The sequence below is a fragment of the Zosterops lateralis genome (assembly GCF_965231275.1).
Source record: "Zosterops lateralis genome assembly, chromosome: 1".
NCBI lineage: Eukaryota > Metazoa > Chordata > Aves > Passeriformes > Zosteropidae > Zosterops > Zosterops lateralis.
Genome location: NC_139762.1, coordinates 58972701 through 58990609, shown reverse-complemented (window position 1 = coordinate 58990609; position 17909 = coordinate 58972701). Strand labels below are relative to the sequence as shown.

Here is a 17909-nt window from a genome sequence, read left to right as displayed (position 1 = left end):
TCTAAACTGACCCTTAATTTGTTTATATGAGTAGTCTCATTAATTTTTAAAGGGCTTTTCTCAAAAGGAGTAGGAAGAACAAGAAAAAGTAGTGGGAGAGAGTGGGAGACAGTGCCTGTCCCTCCTCAGCTGCTGCTTTCTCACCCAGCAGTTAAACTCCCAGTGCCACCCATCAGGGCTGTGACCCTCTGTGCAGCAGACCCCAGGTTTTATCACTGCCCAGATGCCACAGGAAGCCGGGGCACTGTTGCCATGCTCGCACTGCTTGGGCTCGTGCCACAAGCCATGCGGCAGGAGCAGTGGCTTGTTGAAAGCCCAGATGGCTCAAGATGATGTACGGACCACACGTGCAGGGCTGTGCATGTTTGTTTATTTGCTGTAAGCCCCTGTTAGCAAACACGCCTGTGGAAGGAACAGTGGGAGGCTGGGATGACGCTGGGCAGAGAATGCTGCTGTGTGAATGTGTGCTGCTGCCTCGGCTGGAAAAGGAAAGTGAGGGGAGTTGTCGGCAGCAAATACACTTTAGCTCTGCCAGAACGCGTCAGTGACTTGGGATTATGGAAGTTGTCTGCTGGAAGTTGAAAGGTTTTAGCAGAACATTTGTGAATGATATTAAAGAGGGACTTGTGGCAGACATGCTTGTTTACAATTAATGCTTACTCTGTTTGTGGCTTGATGCAGGGAAATGCAAATGGGGAGGCATCAATATGCAATGGCTAGCTTGGCACTTACAGTTTCTTATGTGCATTTTGGAAAGACTGAATGTGATGCCAACATTTAATTGGACTAAATGTGTCCAGATATTTCCCCTCTCATCCCGTCTCAGTCTGTCAGGAGGGAGCATGCTGCTTCCAAACACAAACAAGTGTCAGAAGAGAGGAGAGGAAATTACGGAAGGGCATGAAGGCAGAGAGGAGGAAGCAGACAGTCCCAGCCCTGTCAATTGGCTCTACCAGCTTAATAAGGATTAATGTATTTTTCAGTCCTTTTATTACAACCCAAACATCCTTTTCCCCAAAAAGAACAGAAACATAAAGAGGTGCAGAAAAAGCTTTTCCGTGCTGACATTGCCATCATGACCAGTTATCTGTTTGAAGAAGTGCATAAAAGTTCTGACTTTGACCAGAGGTGAATAGATGGATGGATTAAAAGTACTTCAGAAAAGAAAGGAAGTATTTCTAAATAATTTTTGTAAGAGAAATAGTAAGTACTCACAAATAAAGAAGTACCTGAAAAACAAAAGTATATATAAATGGAGGAGGAGGAGGAAATCTAGGGAGTAATTTCTGTTAAATTGGTGACTGGCAAAACCTGAAAAATGCATCTCAGAATCATCAGCGCATTTCCAGACATTGCAGCTGTTTGGGTCAGGTTTGATTCATCCCACTGGGTTATACAGAAAGGAGCTCAAGTTTTGAAGTTCAAACCCAGATGTAAGCTCAAATCTGAGTGTCTTCAGGAGAAAGATTTTGGATCAAGCTTTTTGCTCTTTAATATTTCTGGTGTTTTCTATTCTGTTGACTCAGGGAAAACAGCTTTCATTTCTTGTACTACCCTTTTCTGTTAAACGTTTCCCATGTTGACAGTCAGGTCTTTCTTATGTCGGTACTTTGGGTAAACTTGCTTTAATTCTGCTGTTGTTAAAGCTCTTCCCCCTTTACCTTCAACAAGAAGAGAATATGGATGAGGTCTCTCTCCTTTCTCTGTTTTCCTCTCTCTTTGTTTCAAACCCCCTCTCGCTGGCATCTTGCTTCCCAAAGTAGGAGATGTTCTCACATTAATACCTCCACAAATCTGTTGGGCATGCTAAGGCAGAGGAGAAGGAAATCCAAAAAGCATCCACTGTTCATGGCATGGTTCCCAAGCAAAATTGCCAGGAGGTTGCTCTCTCTGCAACTGGAGCAGGTTTATCTATTTTTCTCAGGCAACATTTAGCTTCCTTGCTGCTGATCCATCTCTTCTTTTAGGAGGTGGAATGTCTGAGGATCAAAGGTTTCTGAGGCAATCATGCTGGATGAGGAGAGCAGTAGCATAAAAGGGCAGGAGTCTCTCATGGGTATGACATGAAGTCCAAGCTTGGGGACCAGTTTTTTCCTTGGCTCCTTCAGGCTGGTGACTTTTCTGTGTAGATGGAGAGGGCCACGTGTAAAGCTGAGGAGCCGGCACTGTGCACAATGGTACCCATTGTATGGGATTGCTTTTCTCTCCCAAACATGAGGATGGGAAGGGACAGGCAGAGCTGAGCATGGCAGGCTGCCTGAGGAGCTCACACTGACCCGCACAAAGGGCAAACCTGGTGTGTGCTGGGGCTCTCTGTGGCAGTGGTATGTCCACCACTTGCTCCTCATCATCTCTGCGTCATGTATGGGACTTGCTCACTGGAAGCTCCATGGGCCATCTCCCAGGCAAATTTCGTATTTCATGCCAGCAGGATTTCCTGTGGATTTCCTTCTGTAGAATGGCAGCACCTTCCCCACTGCACTTAGGAATGATACGGGTTGGAGCGCTTCAAGTTGCCTGTGAAGGCTCATGAGCCTGGTAACACAATATTCCTCTCTCACACATTTTGCTTTTGCCTGTTTGGGTGTTTGGCTGCCATGGCAGCTCCAAGCTATCGCCGTTCCCGATTGCTAAATGTTGGGAGAGTGGGATGAGCCGGCGCGCCTGGCGAGCTAAAAATGCCGCAGAGGATTGGCAAGCGAGTGGTGCTGGGGAGCGGTGCTGGTGAGCTCACGGCTGGCACTGGCTTTCACCCCTTGGCTTGGGGAAGTATTTTGTGAGTTGCTGTTGCCTTTGGTGATTTCAGACTGGAGTACTCCCACCTCTGAGTCAGAACAGGGACAGTGCCCTGGCTGGCATCAGGCATTGGGAAACTGCGTGTTGTGTCAGGTGACAGATATACCTGGGATCAGGCTGAGGAGCAAAATCCTGTCTGTTAGCATCCTGCTGGCAGCTACTCCTTCTCAAGAGTTCATGGCTCAGGTGAGGATTTTTCAAACAAAGCAAAACAAAGTGAATGGGTGATTTAGGAAACCCACAGCATTATGTAGCTACAGACGTACTTTAACTGAGGTGAATACAATTCAAGGGCTTTACATCCAGAACATCTTAAAAATGTCCTCCATTTGGATCTATCTCCCAATTCTTCATTTTGAGAGTAGTGGTGAGGAGTTGCACAAGATGGGGTTTGCATTCCAGCCAGTGATGGCTCTGTTTCAACTGCAGGTAAGTAATCCAAAATAAAAGATAAAAGTTTGGGTTCCCCAGGGAGGGATGGCACCAGATTATAAATGCATGGTCTGTAGATACTCTAATTAATAACTCATCTTTAAAGTAAGTCAAGCACTTTGACTGCCTGAGATGGAATTTTTACAAGCAGGGTGTGGTGTATCTGTGAGATAAAATCCAAATACTCAAGAATGTTTAATTAAAGGGCATGATGTACTCCCATAGAAGATTGTACTCAATGGTGAAAAAAGATATTCAAGTGCACAGAGTGGTCTAGTAAGCACTTTCAAAAGCCATGATTATTATTAAACTTTTTGACACAAAATATGCCATGAATTCTCTTCAAGATCACTCCTGACATGAAGTAGATAAATTGGTTAGAAAAAGCAAAGAAAAGGAGTTGTAAGGGTTTTACTTCTTTATCTTAGTAAACCAGTACTATCCAGAATTTGTTTTCCTCTAGAAAAGTTAAGTTAATATGGAATATACAGTGAATGCTGCCTTGTCTTTCTTTCACTGTACCTCTTTGAGTGAGATAGTAGAGGTTGTGTATGGCTCCTGTGCTCCAATACAAAATTTCATCTGAGCCTGTGAAGAGCTGAATAGTCTGAACTCCATCATTTTACAGGCAAAACACAATTATTTGTCTGCTGATTTACATAGTCAAAATGTCTGTGCCAGGAGATTTGCTCACAAGAGTCACCTGTGTCCTTTCTTGACAAGATACCTAGTAGGCATTTCGGGTCTGATTTTCAAAGGCCTTGAGGCATACATTGGGAATTTTAAATCCCCTTATGACTAACAAGTGTCAGACTCTCCTCCATGGCAATCACTGTACATCTCCAGATCACCATAATTAGACACCAATATGCCCCTGAGTTATTTTTGCACCTCAGCAACACATGGAGTGTCTTATTGTTTGTTTCCCATGGATCAGTTGGTTTTGTTGCTTTTGGATAACAAGCAGAAAGTCCCAGTGCGGGTGCTGGCCACCACAGGTATCTGCCAGAGCCCTTTCATCTTCAGACCTATAAACAACGAAGAATACTTTTTGCAAACTCCTTGAGGAATAGAAAGCCTCACTGACAAAGCAGTGTAACTTCAGAGGGCATCACACTCTGATCAGCATCTCTCATACACCTGGCTTCACCCACAGCCAACAGCACGAGGTCAGACAGTCCTAGGCTAGATGGGAATGAGAGAACTGAAGAGCTAAAGGAAAAGACTGGAAAGAGGCGTTCACTACTGATGACAGGAAGAAGATGAAGGTATAAGGAAGCCAAGAGGAAGGCTCTTTCAGACAGAGCAGGCTGAATCCTTTGCAGCAATGCTCTGGTGCTGCACAGCAAGAGTGAAACCATGGCGAGACCCATTGAATGGGACCTGCAGTGTGTTCATAAGTGCTTTTCTTGGTAGGGGTCCACTGCTGCAAGTTTGTTTTAAACAACAGAGCTGCCACCATTGCCGAGTGAGTCAAGGGGATTAGAAAGAAAAAACAGTTCCTGGTGGGTCCAGCTCATGGCCATCTGACACCTGAGCAAGAGGAGAGGATGTGGAAAAAACAGTGTTAGCTGCTTTCCCCTTCCTTCTCTGGGTATATTAGGGCAGAGCAGAGGGCATATTCTTGTTAGTAAGCAGTGATTCAACTCATCATGCCACAGCAGACTTCCTCTCTGTGCTGCTCTTAGCTTCTTTTTAGAAGGCAGCATCACCCTTTTGTTCAGATGGAAATATAATCCTTCCTTATGGTGGGCATATAAAGACATCAGCAAGCACCTGTTAGCCAGGTTGCAATTAATAGCACAAAGCCATGCAATCACACAACAAACCAGACAGGGAGCCTACATTTTATAGCCTTGTTTTAGACAGCCGGTACTTCTTAAGAGTAAATCTGAGCTGAATGGCTTTCTCACTTCTTGCATCTGTATAGTTAAAGCAAAACCTCAAACTAGCAGACAGATAATCAAAACTGAAAAGTAGAATGATTTGGCAGATGTTTTAAGGCTGCTATTGCTTCTATAAATCCAGCAAATGGAAGAATGCCCATTGAAAGCTTTTCATCACGGTTTTTTTTTTGTTGGATTTTTTTTTTTTTTTTTTTTTTTTTAAGAAGAGTGTATTTTGGAAAGGAAAGAATTTCTCATTTTTGGGTTTCACATGAAGTTGGTCCTACAGAATAACTCCACAAGCACAGCTGTATCACTAGCTTGTGGCCTCTCTGAGGAGGGGTAAGTCCAGAAGGGAGCCATCCTGGAAAGTGTGCTGCTGTCAGCTAGAGAAGATTTCATGACCCTGAAAATACGACTTCAGTTCTGATTTATGAGCCATGCTGGGCACAGGCCTATGCTGTTTGATGCAACAGCCCTTTACAAATGAAAAATGAGGTTTCCATCAGCCAGTGCTTGGGGGATGCACTCTGCTCTCTGTTAAAAATGATACCTCGCCCACGCTCAGTATGATGGACGCCGCAGTACGTGTCCCGGCTGTTAGGATGCTGAGATGTTCAATCTGGCTTTCCAGTCTGAAGGCTTCAGCCCTAGGTTTGCCTCCAGTTTGGACTCAGTGGCTGCAGGCAAAGCAGAAGTTGAATATGGCCTTGAAAGAGGAGAGGATTGAAGGCCTTCCCATTCCTCCGCTGGTGCTGTCTCCATTCCCTTGGGAAAGGGGGTGATGACATCCAGCTCCCAACTGTCCTTTCCATTGACCTCTCCTGGTTTTCTTTCTGTCTTCTTCTTTGCAATAAGGGAGTCAGTGGCATGTCACTGTGTGGGGTATTTTCTAGCTGTCCTCTGGGGGCAGCTGATATAGCAAAGACCTTCTAGATTAGGGAGGAAGCGGAGGAGTCATCTTGATCTCCAGCACTGCTCACAGAGCCATCCTTTCTGCTTCCCTTGTCTTCCCAGGCTGGGAAGCAGATGCACCCAGCAGCACATGCACCCTGAGTGTCTACAACCAGCGTGATAGAAGTCTCTGCAAGGTCAAGAAAGGCAGAACATAAGTGTAGTAGTCCTCTCTGATTCCTCATTTAGTTTTCCTCAGACCTTGTGCTGAATCCTTTTAACTTGGTGAACTGCTTTCCCTGTGGATGGAGGGTTTTTTCTTCATGTTTTCTAAAAGGGAAATTCATCATAATTTTGGAAGTGTACCTCTAAAATGTGTATTACTACTTTTCAGGCAGGAATCGGGACTCATCCTTGACCATTAGAGTGAGATACTTTTTCTTGCCCATTCCATCCTTTTTTTCCTGTGCTTAATGTTGCATTACTTCTGGTAAAAGTTGCAGATGCCATGTCTCTTGCTCTGTCACAGAATCAGAAGGCAGAGATGCAGATGCTTCTGATTGGCCAGAAGAGGCTACCAGTACTGCTAGAAATGGCTACCCACTTTTCTAAGGAGAAATACAACATGGGTAGATCTTTTGCTTGCCTCAAATTACCAGACCTCAAATTAAAAAAAAAAAAAAAACCAACAAAAAAACCACCAAAAAAACCCACCAAACTAAAACCAAATTACATTCAAAGCTGTATTTGGGCACACCAGAAGTCAGACAGCTTAGCCTGCTTAGTTCAAGCACATGCTTAGGGGTTTGCTGACTCTTAGTTTAGCCATTTTTGAGAAAATAAGACTGGATGGGTGTGGTGTTGACAACTGGAATTAAAATAGCTTTTCATGAAGGTTCAGGTGATATATGAGGCTGTGGTCTGGGAATGAACCACAGTTGTCACTTGACTTAGTTTTGGTTGTAGTTGAGAAGACCTACACCAAAGTTCCCAACCAGCAAATCTGCTCCAGACTTGCCAGATTATTGCACGTTAACATGCACCCAAAATCTGAAATGAAACACAGTTAAAATTAAAATGCAGCTTTACCAGAAGCCAGATGCTTCATTATGAGCTGAGCTAACCTACCTGCCAAATACTGCTAACCTGCATGAGGCAGGCGATTAATTTTTTACAAGTCTGCTTTGGGAACTAGACATCTGTCCTCTATTCCTAAAAGTAATCTCTCAGGGCAAACATTTTTTTTTTCTTGGTACTCCAAATTACATAAAACATATTTCATGAAAATTATATTGCCTGCATTCTATATGAAGATATAATGGGGGACAGTTCATATTTCAGATCCCTTTCACACCAACCTAACTCCAATGGAATTTCTGTTTTTTTACTTTCTAATTTTTATATGTAAGAAGAGTAAAAAATTTAAAAATTACATCTGTAACACACCTTGTGATCTGGAATATCAGTGTATGTAGTTATAATAAAGATTTTTCCATTTTAATTAGTCATTATTTCAACTAACAGGCTGAATCAGTGGAAAATATGGTGTCAAATTACTCAGTTGCTCTCTCAAAGTACATTGCATCTTCCATTGTGAGTAGGGGTTTATAACTTCTTTCCTTGTGAAGAATAACTTGAGTTCTTCTTTGATACATGCCATGAAAGGGAGATGATCCATTACAGCATCTGCTGTATACGTACACAGAAATAAAATTTGTTGCAGGCTGTCAGTGCAGTGAAATCAAATAAACTTTCTCCTCTGTCCACATGTTTAAGAAATAATTCAGCAGGAGTTGCATATTTTCACTGAAACAGTTGAAACATGCTAGTGATCAATTTACTTACACATGGTAAAAATAATATAGGTTGCAGACAGATTTGTAATGCAGTTTTTAAACACCTGTTTTTAATGTTTCAATACCCAATAAAGCAAAGGAACTCCTGCTTTTGGTTTGCATGCAGACATTATGCACACTGGGATTTAAAAGTCTGCTGCCTAGGTTTCAAATGCAGTAAACAGCACTTGCAGGCACAGTGTGGGTACGTTTCAGGGAGTTACAGACTGGAGTCTCTCTCCCTCGATGAGTTTTGCTCTTTGGGGCACTGATAACGTGGTGTTACAGCCAAATATGAATCCTGGCAAAAACCCACAGTCCTCACGAGAAAGAGAACTGCTCCCTTGCCACTTGGAATCCTACTCGTGTAGAAATACTGCTGGTCCAGTCCCGTGTAATGAGAGGGGGAGGGAATGCATGAGAGGTGGAGCAAAGTGATCTGTTACAGTGAAACCAAGCACTTAAATACGTCCTTAAACTTTCATAAAGTGGGATTAGATGTTGAATATGTGCTAAAGTTTTCTACTAAGCAAGAATACATTGATTAACTGGTAATTAATTGTGCAATGTATTGTCACTCAAGTTACTTGGCTGCAAAATCTGGCGTAAGACATTTTCGCTGCCTTGACACGTGTGTTAAAAGAGATTGGGTGTCAGGCGTGAGTGTGTGGGACTGTGAACATCCCAAAAATAGCATGATAAAGGGGAGCAAGTTGCAGTAGCTGCATTCTGTTCTTGCAGGCCTCTTCGCTGCTTTTCAGGTTTTCCCTCTTAAAAATCTGATGCTTTTTGGGAATCAGTTTCAGGTTCCCTATACATTACTACTTCCTTTTGATGGTTTTTGGGTGAATGGTGCTAACTGGATCCTCCTTTTCCTCTGTCTTCAATCCCTTTGATTTTGGGATCCCTCAGGATGACTGTCTCTTGTTTTTGTTCTGCCACCATTGTGCCTGTCCACATCTAATGGCCATGAAGTCTCTGAAGCTTTTACTGGATGTCTTGGTAGCAACTCAGGTGTGATGATACTGGAGCCAAGCTTTCCATCTCTGCAAAATATTCCCATTACTTTGGGCAAAGTGTACCTTTCTTCACGTGATCCAAGTCAACAATTTGGACTGTTCAGTGAAGTCTACTGTATTTATGTGCTTGCTTTCCCTGTGGTACCATGAAGACAGCAGTGTCAGCGTGCGTCTTCCCCGCAGGACGTGGGTGCCCACACTTGCTGTGCTTAATGAGCTGTTCCTGTCCCCTCGGCTCTCTGCCTGTGGAAGGACAGTGGCTCGCCCTCGGGAAGCCTGCAGCACATCATGACTGCATAAACAGATAAATAGCTAGAGGGGAGCGGGGTGGGAGAGAGATCATGTTTTGTCTCTGAGACAAGCTATGCACAAAGCCCCGGTGCGGCTCAGGCATAGAGGGTTTGTCCCGAGTTTTCATCCCTCTCTTAGCATTTTCACCTTGGGCAGCTGCTTGGTTTAGCGCTGCAAGCAGAGACACCTGAGCCTCAGATGGTTGCGACATGTCAGGATTTGGAAGCTTGAGCAGGGCTTGCACCCCAAGATGCTGCTTGTGCTCACCTGCGACCGCAACTAGCAGCGGCTTGACTCTCCTGCATGCGCACGCTGGGATGTGAGCACGGGCAGGGAAGGGATGCGAGTGCCTGTTCTGGATGAGACTGACCATTGCCAAGGCGAGCACCGATGCACAGGGCAGCAGGGCACCAGATGCAGCCACAGGCCAAGAGGATGGATGTGGCCAAGGGGATGGATGAGGCCAAGTGGATGGATGCTGGTGCGTGCTCCCAGCAGGCAGCACCGGGGCCGGTGAGGGGCTGAGCTCCTGCTGCCACCCCCCCTCCCTGCATAGCCTGGCCTTATGTGTTGTTGTTATGATTGCTATGGAAATAATTTCAATATGTTTCGCAGCTCTGAGATGCTGTGTCTTGCATTGTTTGGATGGAAAGCTGCTTGACTGGTTTTGGAGGGTGGCTGTACATGCACAAATACTAGCTGATTTTTTTGTGTGGTGGAAAGTAGGAGATTCACAGCATGGTTTTAATTAGAACTGCTCATTTAGTCTTTCATTGCAGTGTGCTCTTTAGTTGAAAGATAATTTAATTTTCTTTGTTTTGGAAGATTTTCGTGCTTGTCTGTGTGAAATGTCGTTATTTACTGTGCCTCATTGTGCTTTGTGCATAGCTTTGATTATGAGCAGAGTCAAAAAAAGAACTTCCCTGGGCTGTATTATTTCTACCTGCTGTGGGTTTTAATACAGTCTCACTTGTATATATGTACCAAGTGCCCGCATTTCTGGGACAAAATCACCAGAGAAAATTGGCAAAGCATGCAGGGTTAGATTTAGCTGTAAAACTCTTACTGACTTGAACAGGAATAGCATGTCTAGGAGTTGTGAAGTGCTGAAGAAGCTCCTGGTAACTGGTATGGGTCAGTCTGGTTTTTCCTCTTGGAGAAGTCAAAAGAAGATCTCACTTGTTGGAAAAATGGCAAAACTCCCCAAAAATACTGCCTCCTCTTGCAGAACTACGTATTGAGATCTTGTAACACCTCCTTTTCAGTGAAGAATATTTAGTCTGGTTGTAACACAATGCAGCATGGATCAGTCTTGTTTATATGTAGAAGAATATTTAGATAGTACCTGTCATATCGGAATTTAAAAAAAAGCTACATAAAATATGTAAATCTCTATCTTAGGTGCAGGAACTCATGAAATTGCTTAGAATATGCAGTTGCAAAAAGAAAGAATTCTAGATGTCATTTTTCAATCAATCCTTAATAATCCTAAAATAATTTTCTAAATGGGTAACAAATAAATTTTCAACCACCTTTTTTGCAGTGATGTTGTTTTCATTATGTGCACCTAGTGTGCTGTGGCCCTTACTCTGCAATAATATAATATTCTGCGATATAGACTCAAACATTGTTACTGAATACAGGTTATGGAGAGTTACTGACCACAAACTGGCATACAGTCGTAGACTTGTACACAAACTCCACCCACAGCTGCAAACTTGAGCTTCCAGGGACAAACAAATTTAGACCACAACTTGCAGGCACATGTGCTAGCATCTTGGTACACAAGTAATCTCAAGCACATGACCTGAATACATCAAAGCCTCATTTTCTAATCCCTCACGGTTGTGAGGAAAACCTTAAAATATGTGAACTGGCACAGCCCCACTGCTGGCTGCAAGAGCCCCGGCTGAGATGGAAGCAGGTTGGAGAGACTTTGCAAAGAGCAAGGGAATGCAGTGCAAATACTGGAGCTGGGCTATGGCTCATCAGTTTTACTGTCCTAAATGAAATCCCTGAAATTCTTAGCTCAAATAGATTTTACAGGGGTAGTTGCTCTAATCACAGAGCAGTGTTAACCTGGAAGCCTATCTGTAATAGCAGATGTTTGTAGGAAAATAGTGTGGTGAATAAAAGTATTCCACTACTTCCAGTTTGAGTAAAAATAAAGAAAAATATGATGAACTTTGGCCCTTGGGTTCTCCAATTATTATTAAATTATCTCCTCCCTTTTTGTAGTAGAAAAAGGTGTGTAATACATGCTTGAATTGAATGTAAAAAGGGGTCATTAGCAGGAATAGGACTCAGGGTTCTATTTTTATTGTGATTTAAGCATGCCATCCAATTTTGAAACAATGACAACAGCAAGGCCGCTGAAACTGTACATGATGGTGCTTCAGAACTTCCTGTGTGCTCCAGAGCAGAGATTGGGAACGCTGCTGGGACTAGGGGGGTTGCTGCAGTCTTTGCAGGGAAATGGGCTACTGCTTTGTGACACCCTTCTGAGGAAGTGTGGGAGCAGTGAGTAGTCCCATACAGGCATAGGGAGGGAGGCTGCAGAAAGAGCTCATCAAGTGTCTGTCTTCTGGCTGTGACCACCTTGTGCTCAACCTGTGCTGAGGCTGACTCCAAGACTAAACCAGGCCCCCAAGGTCAGGGTGGAAAAGCCAAAACACTGAATTTAAGCTGTGGTGGAGCTGACTTTGATCTTTCCCTCTGGGAGGGGAAAGGGCTGCAAAGTACTGCTGTCCGAGGTGATAGTCTTGTACCCCTGCTATGGAAAGCTGCAGGCAGCTGCCTGAAATTAAATGTCTGATGGGGAAGTGCAAAGCCTTGTGTCTGTAGTGGGCTCTGCCTCCGCAGGGGCCTTTCCCCAAGATCTCTGCTCTGTGTCTCTTTGGATAAAGTGCAGTGTGTGCTTCACAGCCCTGCCCTGGGCTTGTGGGACACTCCTGCTTTGAACTGTGGACTGGGCAAGTGACAGGGCCAAGTCCACATTTCAGGGCTCATTACATGTCTGCCACTGAGCTAATTGCCTTGGTTTCTCTCTGTAATCAGGGGAAGGCTCATCAGTATAGAGTTTGGTGAGCTATTAATTTTATTCTGATGTGAACATCTGAAGCTGCTTGGGTAAATCACACCTTCAGAGGCCTGTGACGGCAGCGAGGTGACTAGACTCTGTTGTTGTCCAGCCTGTACGTGTTAAAAGTTAGGTGGCATGAATCACCTGGCTTTTCCTTTCTCTTGACTGGATGTGTTGTGTACAATTGTTTCTAACTGTGCTCAGCAGGCTTTAAGGTCTTACTGGTTTGCGAAGACTGAGATGTACTTCTTAGGTTGGATACCCAGGTAAGGCTGGAGTATGGCTGGGAGGAGCAGTGCCTTTCAAAGCCTTGGCATTTCTATCTCTGGCCTTGAACTTGGCCCATACTAGAGCCTCATGTTTGAAGTCAGCAGGGTGATAGAATCTTGTTTTGGGTGTAAAAACACTGATTCTGGTTGCCATCACCTCCTGGTCATATCTCCCTTCAAAGGAGAAATTGTTACTCTCACCATCCTCCTCAGTTCCTAGTCATGCACTGACATCCTGCTCCACTGACAGAAGCAGGGTCTCATCTATTTGCAGCAGTAGATAAGCTCATCTATAAGGCTTTTATTGGCAAGTTCTGCTATTAATATTTGCAACATTTTACTTGGCCTCTTACTGGCTTTAAGCAGGGTTGTGATGTTAGCTTGTCAGTTTTCAACTCGGAAACTCCAGTGCAACAGCTGTTGCTAAATAATATTATTCAACGTGACAATATTTAGAATGGTTGATTGAAAATAGTGCCTGTGTGTTGAGAAAGTTTATTTAGAAGTCTTTCTTATTAAGCATTTCTTAAAATGCTTATTTTATTTACTTGCAGTTGGAGATCTCAAGCTTTTCAGGTCATTCTAGCACTGGTGGCAGAGGACGTCATAGTATGCTCATTGGTCAGTCTAGTCTATTCCATCCATTTGGGTTTGGGCATTTTCTTATTAAAAAAAGAAGTGACAACAACTAATGGCATCACCCTCAAGCAGCTTACAGTGTGGAATCCAATCTCGCTAGATTTCTCATAGTTTAATCAGACTGTTCTGAAGGACGAAACCTTGAATCCAAGCTATAAGATATACCTGACCTATTTTTATTGCTGCATTTGGATGCTTTCCATGGAAGACATGCTCCCAGATAAAACTGCAGCGTAATCAGAGCTGTAGCACCAGGTGGACCAAAGGTGGTTTGGGGAAGTAGAGTAGGACCAGAAGTGTAAAGTGACCTGGCAGAGCCACTGCCCCCTTCCTACTCAGGGACAGGAGTCACAAAGAGCATTTTTATGAATCTTGTGCACGTGACAAGACTTCTTTAGGGCTGAAACAATAGAAGCAGAATCTGTCTTGAGGAACATGTACATGCAGATGGCACTTCTCTGACTCCAAAGAGCAATGGGATTGCATTTATCTGCTTTATTTCCCAAGGAACATGGCTGTAAATTGTGCAAGGATTGGAACCAGGAGTCTGTTACTGCTGCATTTTCATAGTGAAGAAAGGGTTACCTGGTCTCCTGGCATTGTGGTTAGCACAGATTGATTAAACGAAGAAGTCTGGAAATATGTAAAAAGTTATTATGTTTTGGTTTTTTTTCCACTCTAACCAAGTAATAATCTCTGATAAAGCAAAAACTCTCTGGCAGTGCTGGAGGTAGAAACTCAACCACTCCATGCCCAGCTCACCACACCTTCATCTAAGACATCCTTGCTCTATGCTTTTATAAGATGTCTTGAAATATTTTCCTTCTTTTAATTCATTCCTACATTTAAAGAAAACCAGCCAAAAATGGACAGAAGCACTGTGAAAGTTGGAAGCCATCAGTATTCATGTGACTTTCAGAAGAAGGGAGGAGGTTTATTTCAGACCTTCAGCTAGCCTCCCTTCCCTCTCCTTCCTTTCCCCAAACACAGAAGGCAGTGAGGGCTTGATTCATGGACTGTCTGATGATAATAAGTCTCACTTGGAACATACAGCTGTATACCATGCTAGTGCACTACATGCTTTGTCTGCCTCCTCTAAACACTTGGGTGTTTAGTTCCTTCTCTGTGCTGTGGCTTTTGACTCCATTGGCTAATAAAATAGCAAAATGTTTCACATAAGATTTTTTTTTTTTGTCTTTTTAAACAAGTACTTGGCAAATCAGAGAAATTAAGAATTGGAAATCTATCTGTAGTAATTTTCATGGCAACAGAACAGTAAGTGCAATATTCGTATTATGAATATGGCTCAGTATTTATAGCTCTCCAAATATTTACAGAGATAAAGCCTTTAAACATAGCCCCAGCTTTCTGTCTTCAGTAGCAGTTTAAATAAATGTCATTTGGAGAGAAGTTAAAATTGACGAGAAAGGCAGCCATTTCTAGTCTAATATTGTCTCACTCGTGTTTCTGAACCCCAAAAGTTTTATGCATGAAACTGTGTTGTCCCTGTCCCATATAAGCCTGTGTTTATTTTGGCATGCACCTCAAAAGCATTGTCCCTTAATCAGATAACTCTTGTGGCTAGGTGGGTGCCCCACCGTCCTCAAATTCACAAGGGTGAGAATTCAAAGTCATGCGGTTGCTGAAGCACTCGTGAGCCACCGAGTTAAAATGTGGCATTGAGGGTGTGTCTCAGATCGGAGGAGTCACCGAGGGATGCTGGCAGTGGTGCTGTGGCATGGCTGGGATGGGCACTGGTGAAGGGCATGGTGCTGACGGCACCTGACACACGCCCAAGGATCCTGGGCCAGCCTGTGCTCACCACAAACAGGAGCGTGCTGGGTGCCAGCCGTGCGTCAGCAGCGTGGCGAAAGGCAGGCACACAAGTAGGAGCTTGTCCAGGATATCTGCCTAAGAACATGTAACAAATTCCTTTTATAGGGCTCTTGTGATAATTTCTTTTTTTTAACTCGTGCATGGCCATGGAAATGACTGTCCAAACCGAAAGCCATGATGGATGGTGAAGACAATTTTTTGAGTAGAAACTCAATAGCTTCTACTCTGCTGAGTTTCCAGAGTAACAAGTTGGGTAGTTTCAGGGAGGGCACTGTTCTGTTGGATTTACCCCCAGACCTGGATTTATAATCCTTGGAGGCAACAAGGATTAGGGGAAGAACATTGCTATGCTCTTGTGGTAGAAGATGTCATGAGAGCAGTAATGATTTCTTGGTGTCCCAGTAAATAAGGTGCTGAGGGCTTAAGAATTCATTCTGTTAGTAACTCCTTTTTTGATGAGCATCCCTCTTGTGAGTCTAACAGTTTTAGGAAGAGTGTGGCACGAGTTGGTTTTTAGGTATGTGTATTTTTGAGGAGGAAAATCCTTGCTAGAAATAGGGAGCAGCATCTTGCAGCTCCCTCTCCTTGTTTAGACAAGGAGATTTCATGGCTCTGCTGAGAGCCAGCAGCCACGAAGGCTGTTTTTCCCTGGATAGAGACTGAAATTACTTGTGAGCCAGTGACTGAGTGTACAGCATCTCTATTACATTAAGATTAATAATTCCTCAGCGTATTTGCAGCTGGAAGTTTTATATAGATCTTTATTCATCATGATGTGAACAGCTGCTCTTTTGCTGCTCTGCTGAGTTAAGGTCCAAGTGGCAGCACTAGAAAGTGCCACATAAAACACACTCCTGCTGTTTCCATTCACTGCTCTCCCATCCAGCTCTAGTGCTTGGCCTAGGGTTGGCCCCCTTGCAGGACCAAGCCATCTTATTTTTATTTGTGGACCAGCTCTGACTACATTTGGATCTTAAGAGTTTGAGTGAATCCAGGAAAAGGAAAATCACTTTCAGAAAGAAAAAATAAATCCTGAAAGTAGCACAAAAATCTGTAGGAATTCCTGTTACAATTTTATTTTAAGTAAGTGAAGGACTATGGGGCAGTAACGTTTCATTGCCCAGAGCATAATTTATTCTCCTTTTTTGCTTAACTGCATTAGGTGAAGTACAGCAAAATCTATCACAGCCAGAGGGTCATCTCAGCTCCTAAGGAAGTGTTTCATTCTCTGTTTGTTTGTTTTTTTGAGTGGTTGTTCTGTTTTGCTATGTTTTCTTTTTTCATTCTAAAGTCTGTCTGCTCTGGTATTTTGAATAAAATGCTTCCCTTTTTTTGGCTTGTGTTCTCACAGGAGTGTCCAAGCAGACTGAGTTTTGAATAGTCACTGACAAAGAGTCTGAGCTGAACTGTGTGCCTTATCTGAAAATCCCTATTGCTCCCTTGGTTGCTGGCAAAGGGAATATTTTCCTGGTCAGGATGATGTGCCTCACTCAGTCCTAGGTACATGGAAGCCTGCATCTAGAGATCTGGAAAGAGCATGGGGCACTTGGGTGGTATGGCAGTGACTGAGACATGTACACCTGCAGAGTGTGAGCTTGAAGGTGGAGAGAAACAGCTGGAAAGAGATAGGGATTCTGCAACACACAGAGTAAGACACATGCCTCAGTGGTTTGCTGGGCTCTCTTGGTGCTGCCTGTCTGCCTCATTGGCACTGCCAGGGCTGCTTGCTCCTTGTCCTCTGGGGACCTGAATCCCCAGAGTAGGGGCTGCCGGCCCCTGCCTGGCTCGTGCTTTGTAGCTCAAGGTACAGCTGCCTGCTTGTGCCCTGCTGCTGCCCTTCAGTGTGCAGTACACCTCTGATCTGCAGACAGACTGCCCAACTTCCCTCTGGAGCAGAGGGGTCAAGGGGAGTTCCATAAACCAGTTCCTATGGCACCTGGGACTTGGGAGAGGAGCTTGAGAGGACAGCTACTACAGTCCCTTGCCTCAAGGCATCTGACGTGTGTTTTTTTCTCAGACCTCCCCCAACAAAACACTTAAGGGCCAAACCAGGTCAGAATAGGTGTTAGGGAATTTAGTGATGAACAGGGCAGTCTTTTCCTGACTCTTTCCCAGAGGTGTAGGTTGCTGGCTCCCTGAGCCTTCAGCAGCTGGTTCCTGGGCATTTTCGGCTGGGGGCACCGTGGCAGGGCAGCTCTGTGGCTGCCCAGGGGAAGGTCGGGCCGGATCTCTGCAGCGCACACCAGAATAGATGCCCTGCTCTCCTGACCTCACCCCCTGTGCCTGCGCTTCACATGACAGTCACTGCCCGCAAGATCAGCTTTTCCCTCCTGCCGTTCAAACCCATGATGCAGTGGCTTACGTCTTCCAGTGCTTCTGTGTGGGAGCCGAGAGTAAATTCTTCTTGAAAATCAGATTCATGACACTATTTTTATGTGTGCTTGGTGCTAAGTGCTGAAACCAATACCCAAAATGTTCGTGTGCTTTCTTTGTAGTTTAAACAGCTTGATCTTTGATTTGGTTTTTGATTTGCCAGGATGCTGAGCACTCACTGATGGTATTTTATTGAGGCTGTATATTAGGTACACTTTTGAAACATGACAATTTGTTTCATTTTATATTCATTTTTTATTCATTTTATATTTATCATGTGCAGTTCCTGGGAAAAAAAAATACCTGCTGCTTGAAAAAGTTAGCAATAAAGCTATTTAGTGTGTAACTCCAAAGCTCTAGCTTTAAGAGACAAGCAGCACTTGTCTTGAATTTAAAATGTCCCTGTATTATAGATTTTATTCTGTTTGGCCTTTTTTGAAAGCATGGCAATTGCTTTCCAAAACAGTGATGGAGGTAAAAGGGAAAGAAGCCCCCTTACACCAGACTGGGTTGGTAGTCTCCCCGATGATTCTCGCCAGACTGACTCGGGTGTTCCT

At 43.9% G+C, this 17909-nt stretch overlaps 1 protein-coding gene across 5 annotated transcripts in view; it reads left to right on the top strand.

Annotated features, from left to right (window-relative positions):
• Nucleotides 1-17909, top strand: part of NFATC1 (nuclear factor of activated T cells 1) — a gene marked incomplete at its 5' end in the record, with an annotated part of 110230 nt that overhangs the window by 19746 nt on the left and 72575 nt on the right. The window lies entirely within an intron of this gene.